Below are 18,797 nucleotides of genomic sequence, written 5' to 3'. Positions count from 1 at the left end.
TTAGCCTCTACATCACCAGAGGAACAGAGGAGGAGTAGAATAAGGATACGGCTAAAGGCTTTAAGAACTGGTCTTCTAGTGCGTTGGGTACAGAGAATAAAGGGGGCATATTTCCGGGCGTTGTAGAAAAGATTCAGGGCATTATGTACAGAAAAGGATTTGGAAGGATATGAGTACAGTTGAGGTAAACCTAAGCGTTGGGTAACAATGAAAGAGATAGCATCACTGGAGGCACCGATTGAGCAGGTCTCGGCGTGTATGGGGGGTGGAACAAAGGAAATATTTGAGGCAGTTTGAGAGGGACTTGGGGTTCTACAGTGAAATTGTATAATAAGAACTAGCTGGAACAGCAATAGGCTAGGCATATTGACATGGGAGAGAGGCATAAAGCAATCACAGGTGTTATTAGAGAGAGCTAAGACAACAACTGGTAATGGCGATAAAGTTTGGGCTGAGGCTAAACAGAATAAACAGGACAGGGTACCGTGTAAAGGAACAGTCCAGCAGACATCAGCTGTGCAGCTGAGTGATCATAAGGTCCAGTGAACAGCAATATGTGAGTCCGAGAGCAGTTCGAAATTGGTGCTACAGCACAGGCTAGCAGGAAGCACAGTTGTAGTTTGCGTGTGCTAGCGGGCCAGGGCTAGCAGATGGATCTTCGTGGTCGACGTCGTATCGGGAAGCCTGTTGAAACCACATCAGACGATTTCGTCGGCAAACCAGTCGTGTTGGATCGGCGGGGCTCAGTGTCAACACTAGGAGGTCCCGTCTGGTTGACAGAGAGGTAGATAGCCGGGAGATGGGCCTGGCTCGAGGCTAGCTCGAGGCTAACTGGTGCTGCTAAGGGGCAATGGTAATTAGCCAACAACAGGTTGCATAATAATACATCCCTGCCTGAGCCGTGTGGTTATGTGGGGCAAATTCCTTTTCTGTCATCTGAATTAGTTGTCTTAGGCGATTTTAACTTAGATTGGCTTACCCCTGCCTCAGACCATTTAAAAAATATTTGTCTTGACTTTAACCTGACTCAACTGATTGCAAAACCCACAGAGATTAATGTAAAAAATTAAATAAAAACTCCTCACCGATTGACCTAATTCTGACAAATAGCCCCCACAGGTACTTGTCCAGTGGTCTTTGCTAATGATCTCAGTGATCACTGCCCTATTGCATGTATTAGAGATGCCAAACAGATTAACACTGAGCCTCGTATAATAATGAAGAGACATTTAAAAAGAACATTTCCCACAATCCTTTCTTCATGATATGTATTTATCTGACCTTTCCTCCATAAACTGCATGCCTGACCCTGAATTAGCTCTAGAATTATTCTAATCTATTTATATCTCTCTGGTAGAAAGAACACGCTCCCTTTTAATGCATTAGAGTAAAAAATATTTTCAAATCCTTGGTTCTCTATAGAACTTTCAGATCTTGTTATGATGAGAAATCAGTCCTGGGCCAAGGCCCAAAAAACTGACTTTGTAGCTAATTGGCAGCTTTTCAGGCAATTGAGAATAAGATGCACAATCAAGAAAGCTAAATCTAGCTACTTTCTCATTTCTATCTCAGACTCTGCTGGTGATCCATCTAAATTTTGGAAAACAGTTAATGCACTGAAGTTTGGAAATTCCTCTCCATCCCTGCCTAAGCAAGTTGTGCAGGGGTTAAAGCAAAAACAAATCCCATGACTGAAACTTAAGTCGATTTCAGATCGATTGTCTGGGGCCAAGTTAACCTTCCCTTTCATGTAAGAAAGTCATGACCATCATGATTTTAGGGAAAGAGGATCGTTTTGTAAACTGCAAGTTTGACCAATTCCAGTCCCCTTGCTTAGGGGGTTCCGGGGTCCTCCCCATTATCATTTTTATGTAGAAGGACTGAGAAGCTCAGTTCTGGTGACTTTGTAAAAGGACACTCTACGCCAAAATTAATGAAAATAAAATGATGCTGACACCATCAAAAATATAATTTCCATCTCCAGAATGGGCCCAAAAACATATTGTAAAAATTCATGTTGAAATAATTTTAACATATTGGAACATGCATATAGCCTATAAATGGTCTATATTATCAGATGTGCTATTAGCAATAAGCATTATCACCTGTAGCCCAGCTGATGAAGCATAGTGGCTGTAAAATATACAGAGGCTGAAGCATGGGGTTTGTCCATCTGCATTTACCCCATTGGACACAACATCCTGATTATTATTATTTTATTATAAATATGAATATATACATCTTTTTTTGTTTTGTTTCTATTACAAGGTATGTCATTGCCCTTTTAAGAGGATTGTGCCCCTTTAAAGCTCTGTTGCGCAGCTACGCCTAAATCATGCCTGAAACTCCGTTTGTAAAAGTGCATTTGTAAAATTAAAGGAGTAGAGAGAGAAACGTGGTAGCAATGTAAAACTGGGATTCTCCACTTTTTTTTTTACAAAGGCCAAAACTGCTTTCAAAATACAATTGCATTAAGAATTGTTGTGCATTGACTAATTTTCAGAATACAGTAGCTGGCAAAAGTATTCACCCCCCTTGGCATTTTTCCTATTTTGTTTCCTTACAACCTGGAATTAAAATGGATTTTTTGGGGGTTTGTATCATTTGATTTACACAACATGCCTACCACTTTGAAGATGCAAAATATATTTTTTGTGAAACAAACAAGAAATAAGACAAAAAAAACTGAAAACTTGAGCATGCACTATTGTTCTAACTATTGTATTGATTCTAATTTCTACATACAGTGGGGAGAACAAGTATTTGATACACTGCCGATTTTGCAGGTTTTCCTACTTACAAAGCATGTAGAGGTCTGTAATTTTTATCATAGGTACACTTCAACTGTGAGAGACGGAATCTAAAACAAAAATCCAGAAAATCACATTGTATGATTTTTAAGTAATGAATTTGCATTTTATTGCATGACATAAGTATTTGATCACCTACCAACCAGTAAGAATACTGGCTCTCACAGACCTGTTCGTTTTTCTTTAAGAAGCCCTCCTGTTCTCCACTCATTACCTATATTAACTGCAACTGTTTGAACTCGTTACCTGTATAAAAGACACCTGTCCACACATTCAATCAAACAGACTCCAACCTCTCCACAATGGCAAAGACCCGAGAGCTGTGTAAGGACATCAGGGATAAAATTGTAGACCTGCACAAGGCTGGGATGGGCTACAGGACAATAGGCAAGCAGCTTGGTGAGAAGGCAACAACTGTTGGCGCAATTATTAGAAAATGGAAGAAGTTCAAGATGACGGTCAATCACCCTCGGTCTGGGGCTCCATGCAAGATCTCACCTCGTGGGGCATCAATGATCATGAGGAAGGTGAGGGATCAGCCCAGAACTACACGGCAGGACCTGGTCAATGACCTGAAGAGAGCTGGGACCACAGTCTCAAAGAAAACCATTAGTAACACACTACGCCGTCATGGATTAAAATCCTGCAGCGCACGCAAGGTCCCCCTGCTCAAGCCAGAGCATGTCCAGGCCCGTCTGAAGTTTGCCAATGACCATCTGGATGATCCAGAGGAGGAATGGGAGAAGGTCATGTGGTCTGATGAGACAAAAATAGAGCTTTTTGGTCTAAACTCCACTCGCCGTGTTTGGAGGAAGAAGAAGGATGAGTACAACCCCAAGAACACCATCCCAACCGTGAAGTATGGAGGTGGAAACATCATTCTTTGGGGATGCTTTTCTGCAAAGGGGACAGGACAACTGCACCGTAATGAGGGGAGGATGGATGGGGCCATGTATCGCGAGATCTTGGCCAACAACCTCCTTCCCTCAGTAAGAGCATTGAAGATGGGTCGTGGCTGGGTCTTCCAGCATGACAACGACCCGAAACACACAGCCAGGGCAACTAAGGAGTGGCTCCATAAGAAGCATCTCAAGGTCCTGGAGTGGCCTAGCCAGTCTCCAGACCTGAACCCAATAGAAAATCTTTGGAGGGAGCTGAAAGTCTGTATTACCGAGTGACAGCCCCGAAACCTGAAGGATCTGGAGAAGGTCTGTATGGAGGAGTGGGCCAAAATCCCTGCTGCAGTGTGTGTAAACCTGGTCAAGACCTACAGGAAACGTATGATCTCTGTAATTGCAAACAAAGGTTTCTGTACCAAATATTAAGTTCTGCTTTTCTGATGTATCAAATACTTATGTCATGCAATAAAATGCAAATTAATTACTTAAAAATCATACAATGTGATTTTCTGGATTTTTGTTTTAGATTCCGTCTCACACAGTTGAAGTGTACCTATGATAAAAATTACAGACCTCTACATTCTTTGTAAGTAGGAAAACCTGCAAAATCGGCAGTGTATCAAATACTTGTTCTCCCCACTGTAGGTCACAAATAAAGCTATCCCCAGTAAAACTGGAGCACAACTCATGAGCCCACCTCCTGCACTGCTCACACCTAATCCAGTCCCCATCTGTGACTGGAAATAGGGAGAAATGCCAATTAAAAAGCTCTCTCTTAAAAACGTTTTTGTTGTTGAGCAAGAGCAGTGGCAGCCAGGGAAAGTGTTTTGAAAATAATTTGGTGAAATCTTGTGGTCTTAATGTGAATACAGCATAGCAATCATGTCATTCTTCAGGTGGGGGGGGGGGACTTCTCCTATACTGCCCCAGCTCCCAACCCAGATAATGGGGTGGGTGGGGGGGTTACCTCCTAGTACCCTACTATTTGAAAATTGAGTATGTAGTATGCTTATTGGTCATAGTATGGTTATAGTTAGTATGCCAAAAGTTCCCGGATTTCGTACTACATTCGCCAACATACGAAGTATACAAGCAGTGGACACTATTTCCGTGCTTTTAGAGCCCATAATGTAATTCTTCAGAAAATGGCCGTGGAATCACAACATTTTCAGATTTGAAGAAAATTGTGAAAGATATGCAGCCGAAGTACGACGGGAGGATACAAATTCATTGCTTTAACAACCTATGAGAAATGTTAAGAAAATGTTGACCAACGTAATAAAGTAATTACTTTTCAAATAAGTTACGTTACACGTTATATTGGCTGACAATTTATTAGCTATGCTAGTCTTACGAACCGCATAGCATATAATTACAGCAATTGCTTGTACAGTGAGGGAAAAAAGTATTTGATCCCCTGCTGATTTTGTACGTTTGCCCACTGACAAAGAAATGATCAGTCTATAATTTTAATGGTAGGTTTATTTGAACAGTGAGAGACAGAATAACAACAACAAAAATCCAGAAAAACGCATGTCAAAAATGTTATAAATTGATTTGCATTTTAATGAGGGAAATAAGTATTTGACCCCCTCTCAATCATAAAGATTTCTGGCTCCCAGGTGTCTTTTATACAGGTAACGAGCTGAGATTAGGAGCATACTCTTAAAGGGAGTGCTCCTAATCTCAGCTTGTTACCTGTATAAAAGACACCTGTCCACAGAAGCAATCAATCAATCAGATTCCCAACTCTCCACCATGGCCAAGACCAAAGAGCTCTCTAAGGACGTCAGGGACAAGATTGTAGACCTACACAAGGCTGGAATGGGCTACAAGACCATCACCAAGCAGCTTGGTGAGAAGGTGACAACAGTTGGTGCGATTATTCGCAAATGGAAGAAACACAAAAGAACTGTCAATATCCCTCGGCCTGGGGCTCCATGCAAGGTCTCACCTCGTGGAGTTGCAATGATCATCAGAACGGTGAGGAATCAGCCCAGAACTACACAGGAGGATCTTGTCAATGATCTCAAGGCAGCTGGGACCATAGTCACCAAGAAAACAATTGGTAACACACTACGCCGTGAAGGACTAAAATCCTGCAGCGCCCGCAAGGTCCCCCTGCTCAAGAAAGCACATATACAGGCCCATCTGAAGTTTGCCAATGAACATCTGAATGATTCAGAGGAGAACTGGTTGAAAGTGTTGTGGTCAGATGAGACCAAAATGGAGCTCTTTGGCATCAACTCAACTCGCCGTGTTTGAAGGAGGAGGAATGCTGCCTATAACCCCAAGAACACCATCCCCACCGTCAAACATGGAGGTGGAAACATTATGCTTTGGGGGTGTTTTTCTGCTAAGGGGACAGGACAACTTCATCGCATCAAAGGGACGATGGACAGGGCCATGTACCTTCAAATCTTGGGTGAGAACCTCCTTCCCTCAGCCAGTGCATTGAAAATGGGTCGTGGATGGGTATTCCAGCATGACAATGACCCAAAACACACGGCCAAGGCAACAAAGGAGTGGCTCAAGAAGAAGCACATTAAGGTCCTGGAGTGGCCTAGCCAGTCTCCATACCTTAATCCCATAGAAAATCTGTGGAGGGAGCTGTAGGTTCGAGTTGCCAAACGTCAGCCTCGAAACGTTAATGTCTGCAAAGAGGAGTGGGACAAAATCGCTCCTGAGATGTGTGCAAACCTGGTGGCCAACTACAAGAAACGTCTGACCTCTGTGATTGCCAACAAGGTTTTTGCCACCAAGTACTAAGTAATGTTTTGCAGAGGGGTCAAATACTTATTTCCCTCATTAAAATGCAAATCAATTTATAACATTTTTGACATGCATTTTTCTGGATTATTTTGTTGTTATTCTGTCTCTCACTGTTCAAATAAACTTACCATTAAAATTATAGACTGATCATTTCTTTGTCAGTGGGCAAACATACAAAATCAGCAGGGGATCAAATACTTTTTTCCCTCACTGTATGTACCGGTATGTTAGCTATCTACCTAAAATTAGTTGGCTACTAATGCATCAAACCTGCCAGTATATTAACTATACGCTATCTAACTAACTACCCAACGTGTATTGACTTGATTATTTACATAATTCTTAGGTTAGGTAAGTGGTATAGTTGTTGTGCGTTCTCAAGGGACATTGTTAATGAAGTCGTAAGATGTCTAGCTAGTAATTTGTTATGCTAACAAGCTAGCAAGAAGTTGTATAGCAACAGCATCAACTTCCGGTAGACAGGCGAAGCGCTAGTACGCTCAACTGAAAGGATACAGTTCGTTTAGAGTATACTCAAATTAACTAATAGTATGTAGTATATACTAATTAAGTATGTAGTTTACGGTATGGGTATTTGAACACAGCTAATGTCTTCTGTGGGGTAATTGGTATTACTGATAATAAATATAAAAACCATTCTGAAAAGTTTTATTCTACCTGTAAGATTTATGGGAAGATAATTTAATTAAATCTGCTTTCATATTGTTGAGTAATAGGATAAAGTTATTTTTTTGATATTTGTTTGTCACTTATTAAGCATCCTAAGTATTCAATATTGTTTGTGGTCCACTTACTGTTGATACAGTCCTATTAACTTAAGTTCATAAGATTATTGGGGAATATTATCCATTGTACATCTAAACTAAACATGTATGTAAATAGTCTCCTTCATTTTGTTCTTGTCTGACAACGGTGTATATTATATTTTCACTTTTCTTTTCTTTTTCGTGCTAAATATCATAGCTCCACAATGTCATAAAGTCTACTCTGGCAAGGCGTGTATTCTATTTTATAGCTCTGCTGCATAGAGTGAGCAAGGTCAAAATAAGGAAAGCTTTTTAATTAAATTAAGTGAACGTAAAATATATTGCAGAGCTTCTTGAACGTTTCTCTGCAGATACTGTCTGGTTGTCCCATATGAAAATCACTCGTACTAGTCACTTCGGGACATTACAAGGTAACGGTCTAAGAAAGGTGTAAAAATTAAGGGATAGTTCACCCAAATTACAAAAATAGATTTTGATTTTCTTACCCTGTAAACAGTCTATGGACAAAGTATGATGGCAATCCATGCTTTGGTTTTGTTTACCTGGCCATTGTTTCAAATGCTAACTTTTCAGCATTTGTGTCACAAATCCAATGCAAGTCAACAGTGCCTATATTAGCATTTTCACCTTCATGCTACATGTCCACATCATCCTAAAATATCTCAAATTGTTTAACTCTTCATATATATTTTTTGTTGGTTTTCACATTAATCATACAGCAAAGCAATGATGTCATTCTTCAGGTGTTGTCACGCCCTGACTCAGAGGACGCTTGTATGTTGAGTCAGGGTGTGTATTTTCCTTGCTGTGTTTGTCCATGTTGTACAGTCTAGTATGTATAGATCTATGTTGGCCTGTGTGGTTCCCAATCAGAGGCAGCTGTCGCTCGTTGTCTCTGATTGGGGACCATGCTTAGGCAGCCTATTGGCACTAGTGGGTTGTGGGATCTTGTTCCGTGTTAAGGTATGTTGTGTTGTGCTGCCTTGGACTTCACGTTTCGTTTTGTTTGTTATTTTGTCGTTGTGTTTGATAGTTAATAAACGTACGCATATCACGCTGCGCCTTGGTCCGTCCCGTCTATAAACGAACGTGACAGAAGATCCCACCAAACGAGGACCAAGCAGCGTGTTCAGGAGCAAATGCCGGGAATTCAACAGGAGGTTACATTAGTAGATGTCCTCCTCGGTTGGGGGAGAATTACGGAGGAGGAGGCCGTCCGTTACCGGAAGGCGATGAAGGAGGATGCCCAGGTAGGAGAGGAGAAACGGCGCCAACAGTGCCGACGACGGAGACCCGAGAGGCAACCCCAATAACATTTTTTTGGGGGGGGCACACGGTGTGGACCACGAGGCAGCAGGAGGCCGTTAAAGGGCGGATCTGCAGGTTAGGAGAGGAGGCCACCATGTTACGGGGGCTATTGGTTCAGAGGGAGCAGGAGTTATTCGGTCAGAGGGAGGTGCTACAGGAGGCTAAAAGGGAGAAGGAAAGTGTAGAGGCACGGCGAGAGGAGCTGGTTAGGCAGCAGAAGGAGCGGGGGTTTATAAAGGAACCCAGTTCCGCTTCTCGCACCAAGCAAGTGGTGCGCGTCGCCAGCCCGGCCCGGCCTGTTCCTGCCCCTCGCACCAAGCCAGTGGTGCACGTCGCCAGCCCGGCCCGTTCCTTCCCTCGCACCAAGCCAGTGGTGCGCGTCGCCAGCCCGGCCCGGCCTGTTCCTGCCCCTCGCACCAAGCCAGTGGTGCGCGTCGCCAGCCTGGCCCGGCCTGTTCCTGCCCCTCGCACCAAGCCAGTGGTGCGCGTCGCCAGCCCGGTCTGGCCTGTTCCTGCCCCTCGCACCAAGCCAGTGGTGCGCGTCGCCAGCCCGGCCCGGCCTGTTCCTGCCCCTCGCACCAAGCCAGTGGTGCGCGTCGCCAGCCCGGCACGGCCTGTTCCTGCCCCTCGCACCAAGCCAGTGGTGCGCGTCGCCAGCCCGGCCCGGCCTGTTCCTGCCCCTCGCACCAAGTCAGTGGTGCGCGTCGCCAGCCCGGCCCGGCCTGTTCCTGCCCCTCGCACCAAGCCAGTGGTGCGCGTCGCCAGCCCGGCCCGGCCTGTTCCTGCCCCTCGCACCAAGCCAGTGGTGCGCGTCGCCAGCCCGGCCCGGCCTGTTCCTGCCCCTCGCACCAAGTTAGTGGTGCGCGTCGCCAGCCCGGTCCGGCCCGTCCCTGCTCTCCGCACAAAGCCAGTGGTGCGTGTCCAGTCCGGCACGGCCCGTGCCTGTTCCACCGGTGCCTCGTTCAGCTCCGGTCAGCTGCTCCACTCCGGAGCCAGAGCAGTCCGCTCCACCGGGGTCCAGTCCAGATCCGGTCAGCGGCTCCACTCCGGAGCCAGAGCAGTCCGCTCCACCGGTGCTCAGTCCAGCTCCGGTCAGCGGCTCCAGTCCGGAGCCTGTGCAGTCCACTCCACCGGTGCCCGGTCCAGCTCCGGTCAGCGGCTCCAGTCCAGACCCAGACGTCAGCCCCTCTCCAGGTTCGGGGTCTCCCACACTAGGGTCCAGACAGGGCTTGGTACTTCGTGGGAGGAAGGAGAGGGGAAGCAGCGCACCGAGGTCCAGACCAGACCAGGGGCGCAACAGGGAGGCGGAGAGTAAGTGGTCGTCACGCCCTGAACCGGATCCGCCTCCGAGGCGGAATGCCCACCCGGCCCCTACCCTGTTATGTTTATGTTGTGCGGTCGGAGTCCGCACCTTTGGGGGGGGGGGGGGGGTACTGTCACGCCCTGACTCAGAGGACGCTTGTATGTTGAGTCAGGGTGTGTATTTTCCTTGCTGTGTTTGTCCATGTTGTACAGTCTAGTATGTATAGATCTATGTTGGCCTGTGTGGTTCCCAATCAGAGGCAGCTGTCGCTCGTTGTCTCTGATTGGGGACCATACTTAGGCAGCCTATTGTCACTAGTGGGTTGTGGGATCTTGTTCCGTGTTAAGGTATGTTGTGTTGTGCTGCCTTGGACTTTACGTTTCGTTTTGTTTGTTATTTTGTCGTTGTGTTTGATATTTAATAAACATGTACGCTTATCACGCTGCGCCTTGGTCCGTCCCGTCTATAAACGAACGTGACAGGTTTGGGGGGGGGGGGGGACTTCTCTTATACTGCCATAAGCCATAAACACGTTGTTAACATTGGTCCCCTAGTGAGGGAGCCCATCCCTCCCCCCAGGGACCCATGCCCCCGCCCCAGCTCCCAACCCAGATAATGAAGGTGTTAATAAATATTTGTTTGATGTCGGGTGCATTGGGTCAAGGTCAGAGCAGAGAGCCACAAGGGGATGGGTTCCCCGGAAGACGGCCAGGCAGCCCCACCACACAAGGTGTCCAGCACATTACCTATTAGATTTTTAGAAAAAAATGATAATAATAAGCAATAACACAAAAAATAAGAGTTCTGAAGTGTTGCCGTGGTCAAATACACAGGCATTAACACATATTAATCTCAAACGTCAGCAAACCCCCTTCCTGGAGACCCACTCCCAGCGTGTGCCCTTCCCTGTCGCGCACATATAGAGGAAGAGTGTATTCTTGACATAATTTATTTCCATTCTTCATCTGACAGTGTACAATCTAGGTCTTGTTTCCATTGTGTTTTGATTTTCACGATGGGTACAGACTGCATAGAGCAAATAATGGAATAGATAGAAGCAATCTTAGCTTTGTGACAGACCTTGCACCAGAATAGTGTCCAGAGTACTGGAGTGGGTCTGAGTTATAAAGTTGCTAAACATTTAGCAAATATAAAAATAAAACTTGATCTGGGAAGATTAAATTAGTCCGATATTTGCTCAAATTAGTCAAATTGCTTGTCAATGTACAGATCCATAACACAGTGCAGCCCCTTTCCCTGCCACACACTAAATGCACTGTCAATGCTGGAAGGATGGAATAGATGGTTTTACAGATTGCTATAGAGGCTGACATGAACATAAACGTTTTCCTGAATTGTATCCATATTCTTAATGACTCTTTACCACTGGATTGACAGTATATTTAGAGATAGAAATGGGCAAGGGTGAGGACGAGTGATGATAGGGATGCCAATTCATATGAGGACTCCTCAATTTGCCCCCAAGCTGGACAGGGCTGCTGGCTGTGAGTAAGTATTGCAAGAACTTGTCATTGGTCCGCACTGAGGCCAAGGGGGATTTATACAGAATTCTGATCCAGGAGATTGACCAAAACCAAACCTTGTCAGGGTATTAAGAAAATAGTCCCATTCGATCAAATGCTTTCTCGGTGTCCATTGAAATGACAACATCTGATTTAACGGACGGTGCCGTGTAAATGATATAAAAAATATGTCTAAAAGCAGTTTGATCGGAGTCGATTATAGAAGGCAAAGCAGAGTCCAAGTGCCGAGATAAGGCCTTTGTCAGGACTTTGTAAATCAATGTTAATATTCCCTTTCAGTCAGTCAACTTCGGTACAACATACTATGGGGAAATATAATCACGCCGCAAGCCCACCCAAGCCGACCCCAACGGATACTAAATTAAATGGCCCATGGCAGACCACCCAGACCTGACCCCACCTGATGTGGCAGTCTGGGTATTGCGCACATGCAGTGGTGGAAAAAGTACCCAATTGTCATCCTTGAGCAAAAGTAAAGTGGCTCAAGTGAAAGTCACCCAGTAAAATACTACTTGAGTAAAAGTCTAAAAGTATTTTATTCTAAATATACTTAAGTATCAAAAGTAAATGTAATTGCTAAAATATACTTACATTTCAAAAGTAAAAGTAAATAATTTCAAATTCCGTATATTAAGCAAACCAGATGGCACAATATTCTTGTTTTTAAAAATTTACGGATAGCCAGGGGCACACTCCAACACTCAGACATCATTTACAAACCAAGCATTTGTGTTCAGTTAGTCCGCCAGATCAGAGGCAGTACGTATGACCAGGGATGTTTTCTTGATAAGTGCATGAATTTGACAATTTTTCTGTTCTGCTAAGCATTCAAAATGTAACAAGTGCTTTTGGATGAACAGGGAAATTGTATGAGGTAAAATGTACATCATTTTCTTTAGAAATGTAGTGAAGTAAAAGTAGTCAAAAATAGAAACAGTAAAGAAAAGTACAGATACCCCAAAATAACTACTCAAGTAGCACTTAAAAGTATTTTTTACTTACAGTGGGGAAAAAAAGTATTTAGTCACCCACCAATTGTGCAAGTTCTCCCACTTAAAAAGATGAGAGAGGCCTGTAATTTTCATCATAGGTACACGTCAACTATGACAGACAAATTCAGAAAAGAAAATCCAGAAAATCACATTGTAGGATTTTTTATGAATATATTTGCAAATTATGGTGGAAAATAAGTATTTGGTCACCTACAAACAAGCAAGATTTCTGGCTCTCACAGACCTGTAACTTCTTCTTTAAGAGGCTCCTCTGTCCTCCACTCGTTACCTGTATTAATGGCACCTGTTTGAACTTGTTATCAGTATAAAAGACACCTGTCCACAACCTCAAACAGTCACACTCCAAACTCCACTATGGCCAAGACCAAAGAGCTGTCAAAGGACACCAGAAACAAAATTGTAGACCTGCACCAGGCTGGGAAGACTGAATCTGCAATAGGTAAGCAGCTTGGTTTGAAGAAATCAACTGTGGGAGCAATTATTAGGAAATGGAAGACATACAAGACCACTGATAATCTCCCTCGATCTGGGGCTCCACGCAAGATCTCACCCCGTGGGGTCAAAATGATCACAAGAACGGTGAGCAAAAATCCCAGAACCACACGGGGGGACCTAGTGAATGACCTGCAGAGAGCTGGGACCAAAGTAACAAAGCCTACCATCAGTAACACACTACGCCGCCAGGGACTCAAATCCTGCACTGCAAGACGTGTCCCCCTGCTTGTCCAGGCCCATCTGAAGTTTGCTAGAGTGCATTTGGATGATCCAGAAGACGATTGGGAGAATGTCATATGGTCAGATGAAACCAAAATATAACTTTTTGGTAAAAACTCAACTCGTCATGTTTGGAGGACAAAGAATGCTGAGTTGCATCCAAAGAACACCATACCTACTGTGAAGCATAGGGGTGGAAACATCATGCTTTGGGGCTGTTTTTCTGCAAAGGGACCAGGACGACTGATCCGTGTAAAGGAAAGAATGAATGGGGCCATGTATCGTGAGATTTTGAGTGAAAACCTCCTTCCATCAGCAAGGGCATTGAAGATGAAACGTGGCTGGGTCTTTCAGCATGACAATGACCCCAAACACACCGCCCGGGCAACGAAGGAGTGGCTTCGTAAGAAGCATTTCAAGGTCCTGGAGTGGCCTAGCCAGTCTCCAGATCTCAACCCCATAGAAAATCTTTGGAGGGAGTTGAAAGTCTGTGTTGCCCAGCGACAGCCCCAAAACATCACTGCTCTAGAGGAGATCTGCATGGAGGAATGGGCCAAAATACCAGCAACAGTGTGTGAAAACCTTGTGAAGACTTACAGAAAACGTTTGACCTGTGTCATTGTCAACAAAGGGTATATAACAAAGTATTGAGAAACTTTTGTTATTGACCAAATACTTATTTTCCACCATAATTTGCAAATAAATTCATTACAAATCCTACAATGTGATTTTCTGGAAAAAAAATTCTCATTTTGTCTGTCATAGTTGATGTGTACCTATGATGAAAATTACAGGCCTCTCTCATCTTTTTAAGTGGGAGAACTTGCACAATTGGTGGTTGACTAAATACTTTTTTTCCCCACTGTAAGTACTTTACACACTGTGCACACGGCATGCTGCCTAGTGACTTTCACCTGTTCCAGCTGTAAGCACACTGGGAGCTGTGACATCCAAGACATAAAACCTCACAAAAGTGTGTGGTGATACAGTGTGCTGCAGCACAAATATCTCCTTTAGTCAACCCTTTAAACAACGGCCAAAACGCTGCCAGACCCCCGGTGAAGTGGGCGCGTACACCACTACATAACCCTTGCCTCTTGCTGTTATATGCCAGGGAGATGGGCTCCACAATCCAGTGAGAGAGACTCTCTTGTCACAAACCGGATATCCTGGGTCGGTCAATGTACGTGCGTGCGTGCGTAAAGCTCGCACCAGACACAGGGCATGTAAATTCTGTTGCTCTTCAGAAGCAAAAGGAGGAGGTGAAAAGGGAAATAGCTCAAAAGATAAGGACCTGTAGGACATAGCAATGACTTCGGGGTAAAAGACGCATTTGGATGCAACGTCACCTTAGAGTTGCCCGGGGCGAACTGAGTACAGGAAGGGTGTACGGATAATGCATGGAGGTCCCCAACACATTTAGCCAAGGCCAAAGCCATGAGCAGGGTGGTTTCGTAGAAGAGGATCTTCAGATCTACCAACTCCAGAGTCCCATGTGGGCGCAATAGGTTTAGAGACCGGTCTGAGACAACGTGCACCTTCCAGGAACCACACGACCAGGGGGTGGGCCCCCGGTGAGGCTCCGTCAATAGGGTGCGAGCCAAGGAGAGACAGTCTCTCCCCATCTGTTGATGACCGCCACCATTAACATATTGTCGGTTCTGACTGGCACAAGCAGGCCCGACAAAAGCAAGGAGGAGCAACTGAGCAACAGATACACTGTTAGGAGTTCCAGGTAACTGATATGCAGTGTCCATACCGCCAAATCGAATTGCCTTTGTACAGCGCACCCCAGCGATCGGCTTAGGCTGCGAGATGCGTCCAGGTGAGTGGCTATCACTCAGCAATGGAAGGACCGCATCAACAATACCCCCAGGGGAACGACTTCCATCACAGAAGCCATTATCCCCAGTAGGCATAGACACTGGCGAAAACGCACTGTTTGACCCAACCGTAATTTGGCTAATCAGAGCCGGAACCCGGAAACCCTCTGTGGGGATACATTGTAGCCTGTATCCTGACATCACTGTTCGCATGATCCAGGGCGACACTGCTCATGCACACCATTGGTCGGAGCAGACAGCGAGCCTCCCGTGAAGTGCCATCTGAAGGGGCAGGACGCCACCTTGTGGACTGGGAGAGATTGGTTATTTTTCCATTTCCACCACTCTTGATAACCGTGTGTCTGAACGTGGAAAAGGGACACTTTTCATCGAACTTACGTGTGGGAGACAACCCTTTTGACACTCATGAACACTGGAATTTGTGGTTGAAAAAACTGTTTATGTGCCAAGGTTTGCCTAAAGCCCAGCCCACTCTGTGTACAAGGGCTCCGGCGATCAGTAACGTACCCCGATTGGCAGTGCTCACAACGAGCCTCACTCGGTTTAGGCGGTAAGATGTGTTCCGGTAACAGGCTGGCACCCAGTGCTGGACCATACGCATAAAAAATAGACCCAGGGGGAAAAAAAGTTATCATGGAGGTTACCCTACCGACCAGTCATAGGTAGCCTACTGGCGACAAAGCCCCTTGTAACCTAGCTGGGAATGGGACAGACAGCTCTGAAAAACGGACCCCTTCTGTGGTAACAGACAGGGGCGATTCGTAATCAAATCTAATTCCCAGGAATGAAAAGCACTGAGCTGGAGTAGGACAGGGGTTCATAAGAACCAAAGACTGTGTATGGAATAATAGCATGATTGTGTCCACCCTGCTTGTTCCCTCGACTCCACAACCAACCACCAATCGCGTACAGAGCCATCACCTGTATCACTTGACACCTCATAGGGACTAGTGAGCTACAGGCAGGAATCAGCAACGAATCCCAGTAATACGCCACCTATGGGGAGGGGTGCCCCCTTGTGGACAGATCGAATCGCCCAACTTATTACTCCCACCCTGGGGAGATTGATGTACCCCTTGAACGCCGTCAACACTGTGGATCGAGGGGTACCAGAGGGGCATTAAACATGGACAAGCTTCAAACAGATGTTGGCTTCCGTGAGACTGTATAGCCTGCATGAACCCTGGCCCCCTTATGGGCACAGAGGGCTCAGGCAATGGCTGGCGTAGTACCCCATTTGTCGTAACAAAACGTGAGGGCACTGGCATCACATTCATGTTTTTGTGGAACGGCGCAGCTGCTCGGGTGCTACTTCCTCATCGGAGGAGCACGCAAGCCCCGCTTTCTCCACTCCCTCCAACTCCAGGAATTGAAAATAGGAATGGGGTTGCCATAGCGCCGGGTGAACGCTAGTAAGTTTCATTCACTGGAAGTTATGAATGCTAGCCGACGTTAGCCAGGAGGCTCTTTAGTCTATGCTAGGCTAGCTAGCCTCTTTGACCGCAGCACGGTCTGTTTAGAATAACCAAGCAACTTAACGCTATGTATGCTAAACAAGAGAACTACCCAAGCAACTCCGCTGTGGGGAGGCAGGAATAGCTAGAAGTAGCTAGCTCGCCTCTGCGAGTTAGCTAACCTGGCTAGAACGCAATGCAGTGCTTGTTAGCCAGCCTGGTCTCGAAAGTCTACATAGGACCGGACAGCGAGGTGGGACCCTGACCCTTCTGGGAAGAGAGGCAAGCGGTCCTTAACCAAGGCAAACACAGGTGGTGGGGGGGATACCCACTAGTGGTGTGTGGGTCAGCTGTTTGTTCACCCGCCTGCAATTGCTAATAACCCATCCGTAACCGCCCGACTATATGTGATGAATTAAACTCTGAGGCCTGCACCCGATCCTAACCCGCTAATATAGAAAATGTGCTGTAGGCTACAGTCAGAGACTGCGGAACAATATTTTTACAAGGGGTGCAGCAGTTTGACCGGTTGTAAGGAAATAGAAAGCTTTGAAAATGACCCAACATGTTTCTGATAAGATTTCAGTTTTTATTTGGTTGAAATACTAGCAGCTTTTATGATTCTGATAAAGATAGCCTCCTGTAGCTCAGCTGGTAGAGCACGGCGCTTGTAACGCCAAGGTAGTGGGTTCGATCCCCGGGACTACATAAAGATGTATGCACGCATGACTGTAAGTCGCTTTGGATAAAAGCGTCTGCTAAATGGCATATTATTTACAGACTGTATTTAACTGCGCATTCGCATTCTTTCAAGATGCTGATGGAAATAAATCATATTTCTTCACTCCTGTTCCCAAGTAGAAATGTAGCCTACATTTGGTGTATCATTTTACTGCAAGAAATGCTTAATTCTGCAGGAGATAATATTAAGGCCATGTGAGAGGTTAAAAGGTGTCCAGATTTCACTTTCCATTTAACACATCTGAACAGTAGGCTACAGTTCCCTTGATGTGGTCCTCTGTAGCTCAGCTGGTAGAGCACGGCGGTAGGTAGTGGGTTCGATCCCCGGGACCACCCATACACAAAAATGTATGCACGCACGACTGTAAGTCGCTTTGGATAAAAGCGTCTGCTAAATGGCATATTATATTATTATTTTTTATTATTATGTGGCATAGGCCTATTTGAAGTCCCTGTCTTGTGACTGTCGAATTTGCAGGCTATAGCGCCTCCCAATCACCACACAAAACCAGCACTGCTATCATCCTCTTTTTCCACTTCACCAAATCTTTCCCAAACATTACTTTTCTGGCCCTCCCTTCTCTTTATTTTCAACTCTCCAATTCACAGCTTTTCTCTTATTGAATTGAACTGAACTCCGACATTGTCCTTTTTGCCTCCGTGGATCGACGTTGACTTTTTCTGCCGTTCCCAAAAGCATTTGGCGATTGCCATGTAGGCTATTTGGCGCGCGTACAGTTAGGCCCTAAAGCTTTGGCTTACGCACTAATACCAGATAGCCTAAAATAATAAAAGAAAAACCTCAATGTAGCCTATAGATATAAATTGCACAAGAATGATGCAGTGGGGGGAAAAAGTATTTAGTCAGCCACCAATTGTGCAAGTTCTCCCACTTAAAAAGATGAGAGAGGCCTGTAGTTTTCATCATAGGTACACGTCAACTATGACAGACAAATTGAGAAAAAAATATCCAGAAAATCACATTGTAGGATTTTTTATGAATTTATTTGCAAATTATGGTGGAAAATAAGTATTTGGTCACCTACAAACAAGCAAGATTTCTGGCTCTCACAGACCTGTAACTTCTTCTTTAAGAGGCTCCTTTGTCCTCCACTCGTTACCTGTATTAATGGCACCTGTTTGAACTTGTTATCAGTATAAAAGACACCTGTCCACAACCTCAAACAGTCACACTCCAAACTCCACTATGGCCAAGACCAAAGAGCTGTCAAAGGACACCAGAAACAAAATTGTAGACCTGCACCAGGCTGGGAAGACTGAATCTGCAATAGGTAAGCAGCTTGGTTTGAAGAAATCAATTGTGGGAGCAATTATTAGGAAATGGAAGACATACAAGACCACTGATAATCTCCCTCGATCTGGGGCTCCACGCAAGATCTCACCCCGTGGGGTCAAAATTATCACAAGAACGGTGAGCAAAAATCCCAGAACCACACGGGGGGACCTAGTGAATGACCTGCAGAGAGCTGGGACCAAAGTAACAAAGCCTACCATCAGTAACACACTACGCCGCCAGGGACTCAAATCCTGCAGTGCCAGACGTGTCCCCCTGCTTAAGCCAGTACATGTCCAGGCCCGTCTGAAGT

Source organism: Coregonus lavaretus, assembly GCF_964263955.1.
Source record: "Coregonus lavaretus genome assembly, chromosome: 9".
NCBI classification, from domain to species: Eukaryota; Metazoa; Chordata; class Actinopteri; order Salmoniformes; family Salmonidae; genus Coregonus; species Coregonus lavaretus.
This window is presented reverse-complemented; position numbering follows the sequence as displayed.